Source organism: Mirounga angustirostris, unplaced genomic scaffold, assembly GCF_029215605.1.
Source record: "Mirounga angustirostris isolate CCGP_5_RB_7025 unplaced genomic scaffold, mMirAng1.0.hap1 SCAF_1, whole genome shotgun sequence".
Lineage (NCBI taxonomy): Eukaryota > Metazoa > Chordata > Mammalia > Carnivora > Phocidae > Mirounga > Mirounga angustirostris.
In genome coordinates this window covers 133661053-133679757 of record NW_026991709.1, presented here as the reverse complement: position 1 = coordinate 133679757, position 18705 = coordinate 133661053, and the positions used below count along the sequence as shown (strand labels likewise).

Genomic DNA, 18705 nt, shown 5'->3' with positions numbered 1-18705 from the left:
CAGCATTTTTAAGAACACAAAAGTAAGTAGACAGGATGATAGAATTCAAGCCAATATTCTCCCAACCTCTCCCAAAGAAGAATAAAACCACAAAGGATTACTATGTCCTTTTGCCTTGTACTTATAGTAATTTGCATTAATATGGCACATGATGGTTTTTCTCATATTCAATAAAGCAGGTAAGTGCCCATTAACAGTTGTTCCTTAAAAAAAAAAAGATTAAAGCTTAGCAAAAATAAAATTTTCAGAGATCTGATTTAAAAATTTTTTTTAAAGATTTTATTTATTTATTTGAGAGAGAGAATGAGATAGAGAGCATGAGAGGGGGGAGGGTCAGAGAGAGAGGCAGACTCCCTACTGAGCAGGGAGCCCGACGTGGGACTCGATCCCGGGACTCCAGGATCATGACCTGAGCCGAAGGCAGTCGCTTAACCAACTGAGCCACCCAGGCGCCCCTGATTTAAAATTTCAAGAGGTAATTAGATAACCTGTGCTTTCATTTACTCATGTGTTAAGTGTGATATAGTCCAACATGTAGTTACTTTTTAAAAATTATTGGCACTTAAAATTATTTCTATTCAGTAAATTTCACTTACCTATGCCATTATTATTAGGCTTTTGGTGGAAATCAAAATCAGTACTACATGTTGAAACAGAAATGTGTGTAAAATTAACACTAGAACTATTACATGCCGACTGCTTATTTTTAAAGACAAGAATTACCCATACCCACATAATGCTCTTATTTCACCTGTCAATCCTTGCTATTATGTTGCCCTTTTATTGAGGCAAAAAAAAAGGGAGGGGGTGAAATACCAATTTCTAAGGATTCTTATTTTTAATTGAAAGTTTTATTGAGATAATTTTTTTTTTTTAAGATTTTCCTTATTTATTTCACAGAGAGAGAGAACGCACACAAGCAGGGGGAGTGGCAGGCAGAGGGAGAAGCAGGTCCCTGCTGAGTGGGGAGCCTGATGCGGGACTGGATCCTAGGACCCTGAGATCATGACCTGAGCTGAAGGCAGATGCATAACTGACTGAGCCACCCAGGCACCTTATTGAGATCGATTCACATGTAGTTCTAAGAAAAAATACAAAGATCCCTTGTACACTTTGCTTACTTTACCCTAATGGTAACATTTTATAATACTATAGTATAATATCATACCCAAGATATAGACATTGATACAATCCACCAATCTTAGTAAGATTCCTGCAGTTTTACTTGTACTCATCTGCTGTGTGTGTAGGTGTATATATGTGTGTTAAATTCTGTATTATTACCTGAGTAGGTTTATGTATCAACCACAGTCAAGATAAACCACAGGGACCTAAACATAAGAACTAAAACTATAAACTCTTAGAAGAAAACATTGGTGTAAATCTTTGTGACCTTGAATGAGGCAATGATTTCGTAGATATGCCAACAAAAGCACAAACAATAGCATAAATAAATAAATAAATAAATTTGGACTTTATCAAAATTAAAAATGTTTATACTTCAATGTATACCATTAAGTGAAAAGACAACCTACATAATGAGAGGACATTTTTATAAACATATGCCTGATAAAAAGATTTTTATCTAAAATATATAGAGAACTTAAAAAACTCTTACAACTCAATAATAGAAACAAATAACCCAATTCTTTAAATGGACAAATTATCTCAATAGACATTTCTCTAAAGAAGACATATAAATGGCCAATAAACATATAGAAAAATGCTTGGTATATTGCACATCAGAGAAATCCAAATTTAAAAGTAAATGAGATATAATATCACACCGACTAGGATGGCTGGACTCAAAGAGAAAGATAATAACAAGGGTCATGAGGATGTAGATAAATCTGAACCCTCATATTCTGCCAGCAGGAATGTCAAATGATGTGGCTACTTCAAAAAACAGGCTGGCAGTTCCTCAAATGGGTAAATGTGAAGTTACCATTGACCTGGCAATTACACTCTTAGGTATATATCCAAGAGAATAGAAACATGCCCACACAAAAAATTTTACACAAATGTTCATAGCAGAATTATTCATAATAGGGGGGCGGAGCAAGATAGCGGAGGAGTAGGAGACCTGGATTTCGTCTCCTCTCAGGAATTCAGCTGGATAGGGATCAAACCATTCTGAACACCTACAAACTCAACAGGAGATCGAAGAAAAGAAGAGCAACAACTCTCTCATCAGAAAAGCGACCACTTTCTGGAAGGTAGGACGTGCGGAGAAGTGAATCCGCGGCGATATTCGGGAGGATAGACGGTGGGGGAGGGGCCTCTGCCGGCCGCTTCTGGCAACTGATAGAACCACGGAGCACAAAATCGGAACTTTTAAAAGTCTGCGCCGCTGAGGGACGTCACTCTGGTGGCTAAGCGGGGGGGGGAACCCTCTGGGACAGTGTGGTCTCAGGACCCTCGGGGTCACAGAAAGACCGGGGGTGCCTGAGTGTGGCAGAGCTCCCAGGTAACGGAGCAGGGAAGCCAGCTGCAGAGGCGAAGCCCAGGCGCGGGCTCTCAGCTCGGGGTGGCCCTAAACCGTGATCCGCCGCACAGTCGGGCCCCTGCTCCTCCAGCAGGGACCCAAAGAGCGGCAGATCCGGGGAGACTCACCTTCCTCCCCCGGGAGGAGCCGCGCGGGAGTGCACCGCAGGGATCTGCTGGGTTTGGAGACTCCACCCAGGGTCGGGTGCCAGAGATAGAAATGTGCGGTCACAGGCCGGGTGAGCACGGAGTGCGGCCGGAGACCGGGGAGACGGGAGTGACTGACGGCTTTTCTCTGGGGGCTCACTGAGGAGCGGGGCCCCAAGTTCTCGGCTCCTCCGGAGCGGAGATTGGGAGGCTGCCATTTTCACTCTCCGCCTCCAAAGCTGTACGGAAAGCTCGCAGGGAACAAAAGCCCCGGAGAGCAAACCCGAGCAGATTACTTCGCCGGGAGGGAGCAAGGGCGGGGCAATACTGCCTCCGGCAGAGACATTTGGAAACCACGGCAACAGGCCCCTCCCCAGAAGATCAGCGAGAACAGCCAGCCAAGACCAAGTCTACCGATCAATGAGAACGGCAGAACTCCAGCGCTAGGGGAATACTGCACATAGAATTCACGGCTTTTTTACCATGATTCTTTAGTCTTTTAAAGTTAATTTTTTTTAACTGTCTTTTTTGTCTTTTTATTTCTTTTTCAATTTTTCTTTTTCCCTTTTTCAACCAACATCTTATCAATCCCTTTTTTAAAAAAAACATTTTTATTTTTCATTTTTAGAGTCATATTCTATCCCTTCATAGTAGTTACCCATATTTTTAGCTTATATATATAAGTTGTTCTCTCTTTAAAATTTTGAGATAGTTTCTTCTAACAGATTAAAATATACCCTAAATCTCTAGTATATGGTGTTTTCTATTCCCCTGCCTGATCACATCCTCTCCCTTTTTTTTTCTTTTTCTTTTTTCTTTTTTTAAATCCTCTTCTTTCTCTTTTCAAACAACTTCTTATCAATCCCTTTTATAAAATTTTTTATAATTTCCATTTTTACAGTCATATTCCATCCCTTCATCATATCAACCCTTATTTTTGTACATATATAAGTCTTTCTTTAAAATTTTGGGAGGCACTTTCTTCTAAAAGACCAAAATACACCCCAAATCTAGTGTGTGGCACTGATCTATATACCATATAGATCATATTTGATCACATTCTGGTTTTTCTTTTGTTGTTGTTGTTTTGTTTTGTTTGTTTTTGTTTTTATCTTTATCTTTTTCTTTTTCTTTTTTTCTTTTTTTTTCTCTCTTTCCCTTTCTTATCCCACTGCTTCAGGTCTTTTCTGATTTGTTTAAAGTATATTTTCTGGGGACGTGGTTACTCTGCTAGCATTTTGTTCTCTCATTAATCTATTCTCCTCTGCACAAAATGACGAGACGGAAAAAATCACCTCAACAAAAAGAACAAGAGGTAGTACCGACTGCCAGGGACCTACTCAATACGGACATTAGTACGATGTCAGATCTAGAGTTCAGAATCATCACTTTAAAGATACTAGCTGGCCTTGAAAAAAATATGGAAGTTATTAGAGAAACCCTTTCTGGAGAAGTAAAAGAGCTAAAATCCAACCAAGTAGAAATCAAAAAGGCTATTAATGAGGTGCAATAAAAAATGGGGGCGCTAAGTGCTAGAATAAATGAGGCAGAAGAGAGAATCAGTAATATAGAAGATGAAATGATGGAAAATAAAGAAGCTGAGAAAAAGAGAGATAAACAACTACTGGATCACGAGGGCAGAATTCGAGAGATAAGCGATACCTTAAGACGAAACAACATTAGAATAATTGGGATCCCAGAAGAAGAAGAAAGAGAGAGAGGGCCAGAAGGTATAATGGAGCAAATTATAGCAGAGAACTTCCCTAATTTGGGGAAGGAAACAGGCATCAAAATCCAGGACGCACAGAGAACCCCCCTCAAAATCAATAAAAATAAGTCAACTCCCTGACATCTAATAGTAAAACTTACGAGTCTCATAGACAAAGAGAAAATCCTGAAAGCAGCTCGGGAGAAGAGATATGTAACCTACAAGGGTAGAAACATTAGATTGGCAACAGACCTATCCACAGAGACCTGGCAGGCCAGAAAGGACTGGCAGGATATATTCAGAGCACTAAATGAGAAAAATATGCAGCCAAGAATACTCTATCCAGCTAGGCTGTCATTGAAAATTGAAGGAGAGATAAAAACCTTCCAGGACAAACAAAAACTAAAGGAATTTGCAAACACAAAACCAGCCCTACAGGAAATCTTGAAAGGGGTCCTCTAAGCAAAGAGAGAGCCTAAAAGCAACATAGACCAGAAAGGAACACAGACAATATATGGTAACAGTCACCTTACAGGCAATACAATGGCACTAAATTCCTATCTTTCAATAGTTACCCTGAATATAAATGGGCTAAATGCCCCAATCAAAAGACACAGGCTAACAGACTGGATTAAAAAACAAGACCCATCGATATGCTGTCTGCAAGAGACTCATTTTAGAACCAAAGACACCCCCAGATTGAAAGTGAGGGGGTGAAAAACCATTTACCATGCTAATGGACACCAAAAGAAAGCTGGGGTGGCAATCCTTATATCAGACGAATTAGATTTTAAACCAAAGACTGTAATAAGAGATGAGGAAGGACACTATATCATACTTAAAGGATCTATCCAACAAGAAGATTTAACAATTGTAAATATCTATGCCCCTAACATGGGAGCAGCCAGTTATATAAGGCAATTAATAACAAAAGCAAAGAAACACATCGACAACAATACAATAATAGTGGGGGACTTTAACACCCCCCTCACTGAAATGGACAGATTGTCTAAGCAAAAGATCAACAAGGAAATAAAGACTTTAAATGACACACTGGACCAAATGGACTTCACAGACATATTCAGAACATTCCACCCGAAAGCAACGGAATACACATTCTTCTCTAGTGCCCATGGAACATTCTCCAGAATAGATCACATCCTAGGTCATAAATCAGGTCTCAACCGGTACCAAAAGATTGGGATCATTCCCTGCCTATTTTCAGATCACAATGCTTTGAAACTAGAACTCAATCACAAGAGGAAAGTCGGAAAGAACTCAAATACATGGAGGCTAAAGAGCATCCTACTGAAGAATGAATGGGTCAACCAGGAAATTAAAGAAGAATTTAAAAAATACATGGAAATCAATGAAAATGAAAACACAACTATTCAAAATCTTTGGGATGCAGCAAAGGCAGTCCTAAGAGGAAAGTATATAGCAATACAAGCCTTTCTCAAGAAACAAGAAAGGTCTCAAGTACACAACCTAACCATACACCTAAAGGAGCTGGAGAAAGAACAGCAAATAAAGCCTAAACCCATCAGGAGAAGAGAAATAATAAAGATCAGAGCAGAAATCAATAAAATAGAAACTAAAAGAACAATAAACAGATCAACGAAACTAGGAGCTGGTTCTTTGAAAGAATTAACAAGATTGATAAACCCCTGGCCAGACTTATCAAAAAGAAGAGAAATGACCCAAATCAACAAAATCATGAATGAAAGAGGAGAGATCACAACCAACACCAAAGAAATACAAACAATTATAAGAACATATTATGAGCAACTCTATGCCAGCAAATTAGATAACCTGGCAGAGATGGATGCATTCCTAGAGATGTATCAACTACCAAAACTGAACCAGGATGAAATAGAAAACATGAACAGACCTATAACCACTAAGGAAATTGAAGCAGTCATCAAAAATCTCCCAAAAAACAAAAGCCCAGGGCCAGATGGCTTCCCAGGGGAATTCTACCAAACATTTCAAGAAGAATTAATACCTATTCTTCTGAAACTGTTCCAAAAAATAGAAACGGAAGGAAAACTTCCAAACTCATTTTATGAGGCCAGCATTACCTTGATCCCAAAACCAGACAAAGACCCCATCAAAAAGGAGAATTACAGACCAATATCCCTGATGAACATGGATGCAAAAATTCTCACCAAAATACTAGCCAACAGGATCCAACAGTACATTAAAAGGATTATTCACCATGACCAAGTGGGATTTATCCCTGGGCTGCAAGGTTGGTTCAACATCCGCAAATCAATCAATGTGATACAATACATTAACAAAAGAAAGAACAAGAATCATATGATCCTCTCAATAGATGCAGAAAAAGCATTTGACAAAGTACAGCATCCTTTCTTGATCAAAACTCTTCAGAGTATAGGGACAGAGGGTACATACCTCAATATCATAAAAGCCATCTATGAAAAACCTACAGCAAATATTATTCTCAATGGGGAAAAACTGAGAGCTTTCCCCCTAAGGTCAGGAATGCAGCAGGGATGTCCACTATCACCACTGCTATTCAACATAGTATTGGAAGTCCTAGCCACAGCAATCAGACAACAAAAAGAAATCAAAGGCATCCAAATTGGCAAAGAAGAAGTCAAACTCTCACTCTTTGCAGATGATATGATACTTTATGTGGAAAACCCAAAAGACTCCACCCCAAAACTGCTAGAACTCATACAGGAATTCAGTCAAGTGGCAGCATATAAAATCAATGCACAGAAGTCAGTGGCATTCCTATACACCAACAATAAGACAGAAGAAAGAGTAATTAAGGAGTCGATCCCATTTACAATTGCACCCAAAACCATAAGATACCTAGGAATAAATCTAACCAAAGAGACAAAGGATCTGTACTCAGAAAACTATAAAATACTCATGAAAGAAATTGAGGAAGACACAAAGAAATGGAAAAACGTTCCATGCTCATGGATTGGAAGAACAAATATTGTGAAGATGTCAATGCTACCTAGAGCAATCTACACATTCACTGCAATCCCCATCAAAATACCATCCACTTTTTTCAAAGAAATGGAACAAATAATCCTAAAATTTGTATGGAACCAGAAAAGACCCCGCATAGCCAGAGGAATATTGAAAAAGAAAAGCAAAGCCGGCGGCATCACAATTCCGGACTTCCAGCTCTATTACAAAGCTGTCATCATCAAGACAGCATGGTACTGGCACAAAAACAGACACATAGATCAATGGAACAGAATAGAGAGCCCAGAAATGGACCCTCAACTCTATGGTCAACTAATCTTCGACAAAGCAGGAAAGAATGTGCAATGGAACAAAGACAGTCTCTTCAACAAATGGTGTTGGGAAAATTGGACAGCCACATGCAGAAGAATGAAATTGGACCATTTCCTTACACCACACACAAAAATAGACTCCAAATGGTTGAACGACCTCAATGTGAGACAGGAGTCCATCCAAATCCTAAAGGAGAACACAGGCAGTAACCTCTTTGACCTCAGCCGAAGCAACTTCTTCCTAGAAACATCGCCAAAGGCAAGGGAAGCAAGGACAAAAATGAACTATTGGGACTTCATCAAGATAAAAAGCTTTTGCAAAGCAAAGGAAACAGTCAACAAAACCAAAAGACAACCGACAGAATGGGAGAAGATATTTGCAAATGACATATCAGATAAAGGGCTAGTATCCAAAATCTATAAAGAACTCATCAAACTCAACACCCAAAGAACAAAGAATCCAATCAAGAAATGGGCAGAAGACATGAACAGACATTTTTCCAAAGAAGACATCCAAATGGCCAACAGACACATGAAAAAGTGCTCAGCATCGCTCAGCATCAGGGAAATCCAAATCAAAACCTCAATGAGATACCACCTCACACCAGTCAGAATGGCTAAAATTAACAAGTCAGGAAACGACAGATGTTGGCGGGGATGCGGAGAAAGGGGAAGCCTCCTACACTGTTGGTGGGAATGCAAGCTGGTGCAGCCACTCTGGAAAACTGTATGGAGGTTCCTCAAAAAGTTGAAAATAGAGCTACCATATGATCCAGCAATTGCACTACTGGGTATTTACCCCAAAGATACAAAAGTAGGGATCCGAAGGGCTATGTGCACCCCGATGTTTATAGCAGCAATGTCCACAATAGCCAAACTGTGGAAAGAGCCAAGATGTCCATCGACAGATGAATGGATAAAGAAGGTGTGGTATATATATATACAATGGAATATTATGCAGCCATCAAAAGGAATGAGATCTTGCCATTTGCAACCACGTGGATGGAACTGGAGGGTATTATGTTGAGTGAAATAAGTCAAACAGAGAAAGACATGTATCATATGATCTCACTGATATGAGGAATTCTTAATCGCAGGAAACAAACTGAGTGTTGTTGGAGTGGCGGGTGGGGTGGGAGGGATGGGGTGACTGGGTGATGGACACTGGGGAGGGTGTGTGCTCTGGTAAGCGCTGTGAATTGTGCAAGACTGTTGAATCTCAGATCTGTACCTCTGAAACAAATAATGCAATATATGTTAAGAAAATAAAAGAAGAAGAAGAAGGTAGCGGGAGGGGAAGAATGAAGCGGGGGAAATCGGAGGGGTAGACGAACCATGAGAGACGATAGACTCTGAAAAACAAACTGAGGGTTCTAGAGGGGAGGGGGGTGGGAGGATGGGTTAGCCTGGTGGTGGGTATTGAGGAGGGCACGTTCTGCATGGAGCACTGGGTGTTGTGCACAAACAATGAATCATGGAACACTTCATCTAAAACTAATGATGTAATGTATGGGGATTAACATAAGAATAAAATTTTTAAAAAAAAAGAATTATTCATAATAGCCAAAAAGCAGGAAAGACCTAAATCCAACATATGAATGGATAAATAAACGTGGAAAATCTATACAATAGCATATTATTCAGCAATAAAAAGGAATTAAGAGTGCATATGTGCTACATCATAGGTGAATCTTGAAATTGTGACGCTAAGTGAAAGAAGCTAGTCACAAAAGACCCTATATTATATGATTCCGTTGACATGAAATATGCAAAATAAGCAAACATATAGAAACAGAAAATAGATTAGGGATTGCCTGGGGCTGAGGGAGGGGACTGGGGAGAAATGGGGAATGACTTCTAGTAGTTATCGGGGTTTCTTTTTGGAGTGATGAAAATACTCTAAAATTGATTGTGACAATTGTTGCAAGTATCTGTGAATATACTAAAAACCATTGATTTGTACATTTTAAATGGGTGAACTGTATGGTGTATAAATCATAACACAGCTCTTATTTTTTAACGGTTAGAAAAAAAATAAATCTCAAGTGTCCTTCATGTTGCACTTTTATAAGCATACTCACCTTCTTCCCAACTGTCCCTATCCCTATTTCTACTCGGTGACAATCACTAACCTGGCTTCCATTTCTAAAACTTTGTTATTTCAAAATTGTTACATAAATGGAATCATACAGTATGTAACCTCTTAGGATTGACTTTTTCTACTCAACATCATTCTTTGGAGATTCATCAAAATTGTTGCATGTATCAACATTCCTTTTTATTCGTTACCCTTGGTATGAATGTACCACAATTTGTTTAACCATTCACCCGTTGAAGGACATCTGTAATGATTCCAGATTTGGGCTGCTACAAATAAAGCTTCTATGAATATTTATGTACAAGTTTTTGTGTAAACGTAAGTTTTCATTTCTCTGGGGGAAAATGCCCAAGAGCGCAATAGCTGGATTATATGATAATCACATATTTCATTTTTTAAGAACCTACCTTTTTTCCAGAGTGGCTATATGGTTTTACATTCCCACCAGCAATGTATAAATGATCCAGTTTCTCCACATCCTTACCAGAATTTGGTGTTGTCATTATTTTTTATGTTAGTCATTGTGATAGGTGTATAGCTGAAATCTCATTGTGGTCTTAATTTGCATTTCCTTGATGGCTAATCCTGTTAAACATCTTTTCATGTGCTTTTCTACCATTTGTTTATCCTCTTCAGTGAAATAAATGTCTATGCATGTCTTTTGCTTATTTTCTAGTTAGGTTGTTTTTTACTGCTGGGTTTCAACATTCTTTATATATTCAAGATGTAACCCTTTGTTGGATAGTGTTGTATTGTTTTCCTATGGCTGCTGTAACAGATCACCACAAAGGGGGTGCCTTAAAACAATAGAATTGTATTCTCCCCCAGTTCTAGAGGCTAGAAGTCTAAAATCAGGGTATCAGCAGGGTATTACCTCTTGAAGAAAAGCCTTTCTTTGCCTCTTCCAGCTTCTAGTGGCTGCCAGCATGCCTAAACTTATGGTCATCTCTCTCTCTCTCTCTGCTCAATCTTCACATCTCCTTCTCTGTGTGTTTACCTGGTGGCTTTGCATCACTCCACTCTCTACTTCCATCTTCACATCATCTTCCTTTGTGTATTTGTAAAATCACTGTCTGCCTTTCTCTTACAAGGATTCTTGTGATGGCATTTAGGGCCCACCTGGGTAATCAAAAATAATCTCATCTCAAAATCTTTAGCTTAATTACATCTAATTAATTAGATATGATTAGACAAGAAAATTATCCCTTTTATTGTCACATTCTATGTATTTTGAAAACATTAATTAATGAAAGTTTTTTAAAGGCTTTTTATTTATTCATTTGAGAGAGTGTGTGTGAGTGAGAGCACGAGCAGTGGGGGGAAGGTCAGTGGGAGAGGGAGAAGCAGACTCCCCGCTGGGCAGGGTGCCAGATGCAGGATTCAATCCCAGGACCCCGGGATCATGACCTGAGCCAAAGGTAGATGCTTAACCGACTGAGCCACCCAGGTGCCCCTAATAAAAGTTTTAAAGAAAAAAAAAAAAAAGACCCTGTTTCCAAATAACACAAGTTCCAGGGATTGGACTTGATATTTTTAAGTACCCATTATTCAGCCTACTACAGGTGGTTTGCAAACATTTTCTCCCAGTCAGTAACTTGTCTTTTTATCCTCTTAACAGGACCTTTCACAGAGCAAACTTTTTTTCATTTTCATGAGGTACAATTTATCAATTCTTCCTTTAATGGATCATGTTTTTGGTGTCCAGTGGATTACCTTTTTTAAGATGGCCTACCTGAGAAGCATATAGGTGAGACCCATCTATTTCACAGCGCTGGCTGAAGAGTCATGTCTGCAATCCAAGGCAGTTATTACAGGAGTAAATGTAGGCTGAAATGGAAGTTAAAGCAAATTTATTTGTGGCCTTTTTGTATGTGAAGGCCTTGATGGCAAGAAAGCATACTAACACAGATAAAGCTATATTTTAAAAGGCAAAAGACAATTAACTAAAGGGAACTGAGCCCAGCCAACCTGTCCTAGCATATAGTAGCAAAGGAGTTAGAATCAAACTGAATCTTGAGGAACAAACTAACAAAGTAATTCTAGCATAGATCATGAACCTGAGAAAAAATATAGTTATAAAAAAATTATTGCAACAATTGATGAAATTTGAATACAGACTGTAGGCTAGAAAATAGTGTATCAATGTAAAATTTTCTGATTTTGATCATTGTACTGAGATTATGGAAGAGAATATCCTTTATTCCTAGGAAAGATATGTAAGGTTTTTAGCAGTAGGAGCACTGTGTCTCCTACTTACTTTCAAATGGAATAGATCTGTTCCCAGGTAGAGATACAAAGGTAGATCACTCTCCAGAAAGGAGATTAGGACCTAAGTGGTTGAGAGGGTGGATAACCAAAAGAGACCAGTTGTTCTAGAATTGGTCATTTACAGCAGTGGTTTTCAGACTTGGCTGTATGTTAGAATCACGTAGAAGCTTTTAAAAATCCCTAGTGCCTAATTTCACTCCATCTATGTATTTACCAAATCAAGCTATCTGGGGATGGGTACTAGATAGTAATTTTAAAAGTCCCCACATGATTACAGTGTGCACCAAGTTTGAGAATCACTGTCTTAGAGTTTTGCTACTCAAAAGATGCTCCACTGACCAGCAGCATCGGCAACACCTGGGAGCTTGTTAGAAATACAGAATCTCAGGCCCAGCCTTACATCTAGTGAATCAGAATCTGCATTTTAACAACATGGCCAGGTGATTTATGTGCACATAAAAGTCTGATGAGCATCAGAATCACCTGGAGAACAAATATAGATGAGAAAGGCCCAGGCTTGTTGAGGTAGGATAAGGCCTGCACCTCTGTGTTTTTACCAAGTTCCTCAGTGAAAGAGTTTGACTATCGCAATCTGTCTCTTAGGTAAGGTAAAATTTATCTTCCCTCAGTGCACATATCCATTCTCCCAATCTGGCAAAGTTAGCCAACCACTGTCAGATGGAATAATTCACTATTTAATGTTCTGCAACTTAAGCAAATTACTAGTAAAATCTACAAGTGCCTAGAATTAACCATATTTTATTTTTATTATAACTCCATACTAAATCATGACCAAAATCTTATGCTATTAATAAACAATGCATTTCTATTTGAGCAAAATAATATTTAAAGGAAAGAATGCTGGAAAAATAGTAAATTAGAATGGTTTCCTATTGTTTCACATTGCACAGGAAGCTGATATATTTCATATGTAACTAGACATGCTAATATAATACCACTGCCATAGGTAATCTAAGAAATAATTAGTTTGGAGTTTTACAAGTATGTGGACATCTCTGGACTATTCCAGAAACCACCTTCTAATTGTTGTACCTCCTTCACCATTGGCCTCTTTCTCAGTTATCAGCCCCCTTTTGTTCTAATACCTAGTGCCATCTTAAAGCAAAATTACCTTCTCTCAGTGCATGTTGCCAGTCTAGTCTTTCCGACCTAAAAAAGACCTTGTTTATTTGAAGAAAATTGTTTTGAAAGAAATTATAAAATAACATCAAATGGAATTAAGATTTGCAAGGATAAACACAATGTGTCAAAATAGAGTGTCAAATGTAGACACTTGAGAATATTTATATAATAGAAATGAAGTTGAGTGTGTATGATTTAGAGAGTTTGGGTTTTTTTTTTTAATGAAAGGAAAAACTGTATCAGAGTTCCAATCTCTGTTTAATTTCACTTAAAAATTGGAGTTAGAGGGTGGTGGGAAAAGGTAGCAACTGAAATTTCAGAGTTTCAGGACTTTTAATGCAATTTTAAAATAATCTTTCTGATTCTGTTGTTTTTATCCCTCCTTTGCACTAGAATAATTAGCCATACAGCTCTGTAATGGTGGTTAATTTAGGTGAGGTGGTTAATGAGGTGAGGCAGGAATATATTATCAAGGGGAAATATAAGAAACCACTTCAAGAAACTGTGAAACTTTCAATAAATCACATAACCTCCAAAATCTATAACTAAAAGGAGATTGAACAAAACAAACTAATTTTAATTCAACTTCAACATTCTTATTATTCCTTTAATACTTATAACTTTTACTGATCTATAAGTGCTTCCTAGTTCATTACATCAACACATAACACAAAACCAAACTTATCCATAAAATAGCATAACATTAGTGATTTGTGTTTATAACATAAAGCTTTAATGAAAATGACACATCTTGAACAGACATTCTCCAAAGAAGACATACAAATAGCCAACAGACACATGAAAAAAATGCTCCACATCACTTGGCATCAGGGAAATACAAAAAAAAAAAAAGACAGAGATACCACCTCACACCAGTCAGAATGGCTAAAATTAATAAGTCAGGAAATGACAGATGTTGGCGGGGATGCGGAGAAAGGGGAACCCTCCTACACTGTTGGTGGGAATGCAAGCTAGTACAGCCACTCTGGAAAACAGTACGGAGGTTCCTCAAAAAGTTGAAAATAGAGCTACCCTATGACCCAGCAATTGCACTACTAGGTATTTACCCCAAAGATACAAATATAGTGATCTGAAGGGGCACCTGCACCCCTGTGTTTATAGCAGCAATGTCCACAACAGCCAAATTATGGAAAGAGCCCAGATACCCAGATGTCCATGGACAGATGAATGGATACACAGACAATGGAATACTACTCAGCCATCAAAAAAAAAAAAAAAATGAGGGCGCCTGGGTGGCTCAGTTGGTTAAGCAACTGCCTTCGGCTCAGGTCATGATCCTGGAGTCCCGGGATCGAGTCCCACATCGGGCTCCCTGCTCGGCGGGGAGTCTGCTTCTCCCTCTGACCCTCCTCCCTCTCATGCTGTCTCTCATTCTCTCTCTCGCAAATAAATAAAATCTTTAAAAAAAAAAAAAAATGAAATCTTGCCATTTGCAATGATGTGGATGGAACTAGAGGGTATTATGCTAAGCAAGATAAGTCAATCAGAGAAAGACAATTATCATATGATCTCACTCATATGTGGAATTTAAGAAACAAAACAGGATCATAGGGGAAGGGAAGGAAAAATAAAACAAGTCTCAATAAAAATAAACAAAAAATAAAAAATTTATTTTTTAATAAGCAAAATAAGCAAAAATAAATAAAACAAGTCTCAATAAAAATAAACTATTGGGACTACATCAAAATAAAATCTTCTGCACAGAAAAGAAAACAATCAACAAAACTAAAAAACAACTTACTGAATGGGAGAAGATATTTGCAAATGATATATCTGATAAAGGGTTAGTATCCAAAACATATAAAGAAAGTATACAACTCAATACCAAAAAAAAAAAAAAAACCAAACCCAAATAACCCAATTAAAAAATGGACAGAAGACATGAACAGACATTTCTCCAAAGAATACATACACATGTCCAACAAACACATGAAAAGATGCTCACCATCACTCATCTTCAGGGAAATGCAAATCAAAAACACAATGATACAACCTGTCAGAGAGCTAAAATAAAAAACTCAAGCAACAACAAGTCTTGGCAAGGACCTGGAGAAAAACAAACCCCTGTGCACTGTTGGTGGGAATGCAAACTGGTACACCCACTGTGGAAAACAGTATGGAGAGGCGGCGTGGATGGGTGGCTCAGTCGGTTAAGCCTGAACCTTCGGCTCAGGTCGAGGTCCAGGGATCCTGGGATCAAGCCCTGCATCGGGCTCCCTGCTCAGTGGGGAGCCTGCTTCTGCCTCTCCCTCTGCTGCTCCCCCTGCTTGTGCTTACTTCCTCTCTCTCACTTTCTGTCAAATAAATAAATAAAATCTCTAAAAAAAAAAAAAAGGAAACAGTATGGAGATTCCTCAAAAGATTAAAAATAGGGGCGCCTGAGTGGCTCAGCCGTTAAGCGTCTGCCTTCGGCTCAGGTCATGATCGCAGGGTCCTGGGATCAAGCCCCGCATCGGGCTCCCTGCTCCGCGGGAAGCCTGCTTCTCCCTCTCCCACTCCCCCTGCTTGTGTTCCCTCTCTCGCAGTGTCTCTCTCTGTCAAATAAATTTAAAAAATCTTAAAAAAAAAAAGATTAAAAATAGAACTACCATATGATCCAGTAATTCCCCCAAAATACAAAAACACTAATTTGAAAAGATATATACATCCCTATGTTAATTGCAGCATTATTTACAATAGCCAAATTATGGAAGCAATCCAAGTGTCCATCTATAGATGATTGGATAAAGAGATAAATACACACACACACACACACACTGGAATATGACTCCGCCATAAAAAAAGAATGAAATCTTGCCATTTGCATCAACATGGGTGGATCTACAGAGTATAATGCTAAGTGAAATAAGCTAGTCAGAGAAAGACAAATACCATATGATTTCAATCATATGTGGAATTTTTTTTTAAGATTTTATTTATTTATTTGAGAGAGAGAGAGCACATGAGAGGGAGGAGGGTCAGAGGGAGAAGCAGACTCCCTGCCGAGCAGGAAGCCCGATGCGGGACTCGATCCAGGGACTCCAGGATCATGACCTGAGCCGAAAGCAGTCGCTTAACCAACTGAGCCACCCAGGCGCCCCTCATATGTGGAATTTAAGAAACAAACGAAAAAAGACAAAAAGAAATAAACCAAGAAACAGACTCTTAACTATAGAGAACAAACTGACAGCAGAGGGGAGGCGGGTGGGGGGTATGGGTGAAAGAGGTGAAGAGGATTAAGAGCACACTTATCATGATGAACACTGAGTAATGCATAGAATTGTTGAATCACGGGGCGCCTGTGTGGCTCAGTCGGTTAAGCGGCTGCCTTCGGCTCAGGTCATGATCCCAGGGTCCTGGGATCAAGCCCCGCACTGGGCTCCCTGCTCAGCAGAGAGCCCGCTTCTCCCTTTCCCTCTGCCTGCCACTCTGCCTACTTGTGCTATCTCTCTGTCAAATAAATAAATTTAATAAATAAATAAATAAATAAAAATTAATTAATTAATTAAGAATTGTTGAATCACTGTATTGTCACCTGAAACTAATACAACACTGTATGTTAACTATACTGGAATTAAAATTTTTCAAAAATTGTTAAGAATTTCATGATGGCGGGGTGCCTGGGTGGCTCAGTTGTTAAGCATCTGCCTTCAGCTCGGGTCATGATCCCAGGGTCCTGGGATCAAGCCCCACGTCGGGCTCCCTGCTCTGCGGGAAGCCTGCTTCTCCCTCTCCCACTCCCCCTGCTTGTGTTCCCTCTCTCACTGTATCTCTCTCTGTCAAATAAATAAAATCTTTAAAAAAAAAAAAAAAGAATTTCATGATGGCAGGGGTGCCTGGGTGGCACAGTCTGTTAAGTGTCGACTTTTAGTTTTGGCTCAGGTCATGATCTTAGGGTCGTGAGATCAAGCCCCATGTCGGGCTCTGTGCTAAGCAGTGTCTGCTTGGGATTCTCTCTCCCTCTTCCTCTGCCCCTCCCCCATCTCTCTCTCTGTCTCTCAAATCTTTTTTAAAAAAAGGAATTTCAAGATAGCAACAGAGCACTAAACGAAGTATGAAGCCCTTCTGAGCACAGAGCCCCAAATATAAAGTATGTGTGTCATGGAAGCCATTTACTGAGCATCCTGAACACAATATGGCAATGAGGCAACAAGAGACACAGATGGACACACATATTGCACGTTATCTCATTTGCTCATGTGCATGTTCCATTGTCTTATCAGACTTCACCTACAAATCACAAGCTCAAATATAAATTATTAAGCGTTTCAAGCTTTTCTCTTTTTCACCACCATCCTGCTATGTGTGGCTGACTGTTTCTCGCCACGTCTTCTCACAAGACTTTCAGAATCAAGTAATTCCTGGCCAAGAAACAAAAGCAGAATCATCCCATTCTCCAGTGGATTCGGATAAAAACTGGTAATAAAATCAGGTACAACTCCAAGAGGAGGCACCGGAGAAGAACCAAGATGGGTCTATAAGGTGTCACACATCATGAGATGACACACCTAATTGGCACCACATATTTAATTAAGCTGCATGAAGATCATGTGTTCTATCACTCTGTAAACATCCTTCCTACCTGGCCAACAGACATGTTTTATCAGGGAAATGATTTTTCTCTGTTACTATGCCTCTGCACCCGTAGGTTGGTTCAGTAATAAATGTAAGACCTTTCAGGGGAAAAAAAAAAAAAGAAAAGGCATTTCAAAATGGTAAGAGCAGAACCTTAAACCAAGTACAAGGCCTTTCTGAGCACAGGTCACATGCTCATTAAGCCATCCCTATTCTCACTTTCTAATTCACACCTTCTGGCCTCAAGCAATAAAAAAAAAATTTTTTTAATTTAATTTGTGATCCTTTCTCCTATTATTTTTTAATCTTCTCAAATGACTGTCAAATTTAATCATAAATATCCCAAACTGCAATTAGTTTTATCATCTTTTCAAATCAAACAAGCAAACAACCGGATCCACAATTTATATGACCTATTAATTTTTCCTATATTAAACATCTATCATAGTTGAAACCCATTAGAGTACTTAATCATTCCAAATAAAGTTTATAAAATCGCCTCCATAATAGGTAGCTGCCCTTTTGATTTTCTTCCTTTAAGTAAACAAACTTAATGCTTAAGATTTTCCACTTTGGGTTCTAGCAGTACTTAGTGCTACACTCTATTCCAGACTTCTTTAGTTATAGAAAAGGAATGTACCCTTTTTGTATTCTTTCAGAACAGTGTTGAAAGGCAATATCACCTACTATATTAGGTACTTTCTTGTAAGGACTACTCTATTGCATGTATCTCAAGTTCATTTTATAAAAGTCACACATTAACTCATCATCCTTGTGTGTTCCATTAGAATAAGATTTCTTAACCAGGAATTACCAGAAAGTCTTGGGGAGGGGTAAGGGGGGGTCATCAATGAAGGCCCCCATGTTGTGAGTCCCAGGATTTTTCTGAAAAGAAAACCATAGCTTTAGCAGATGTGCAAATGGGTCTATGATCCTCCACACCTCCAAAATTTTAAGAATCACCTCACTGGATTCTCTTACTTTATAAAGCTTTAATGTATGAG

The 18705-nt window shown here is 38.9% G+C and overlaps 1 pseudogene; it reads left to right on the top strand.

Moving 5' to 3' along the window:
- Window positions 1-151: 151 nt before the first annotated feature.
- On the top strand, window positions 152-18137 carry LOC123862946 (large ribosomal subunit protein eL39-like; annotated as a pseudogene).
- The last annotated feature ends 568 nt before the right edge of the window (window positions 18138-18705 follow it).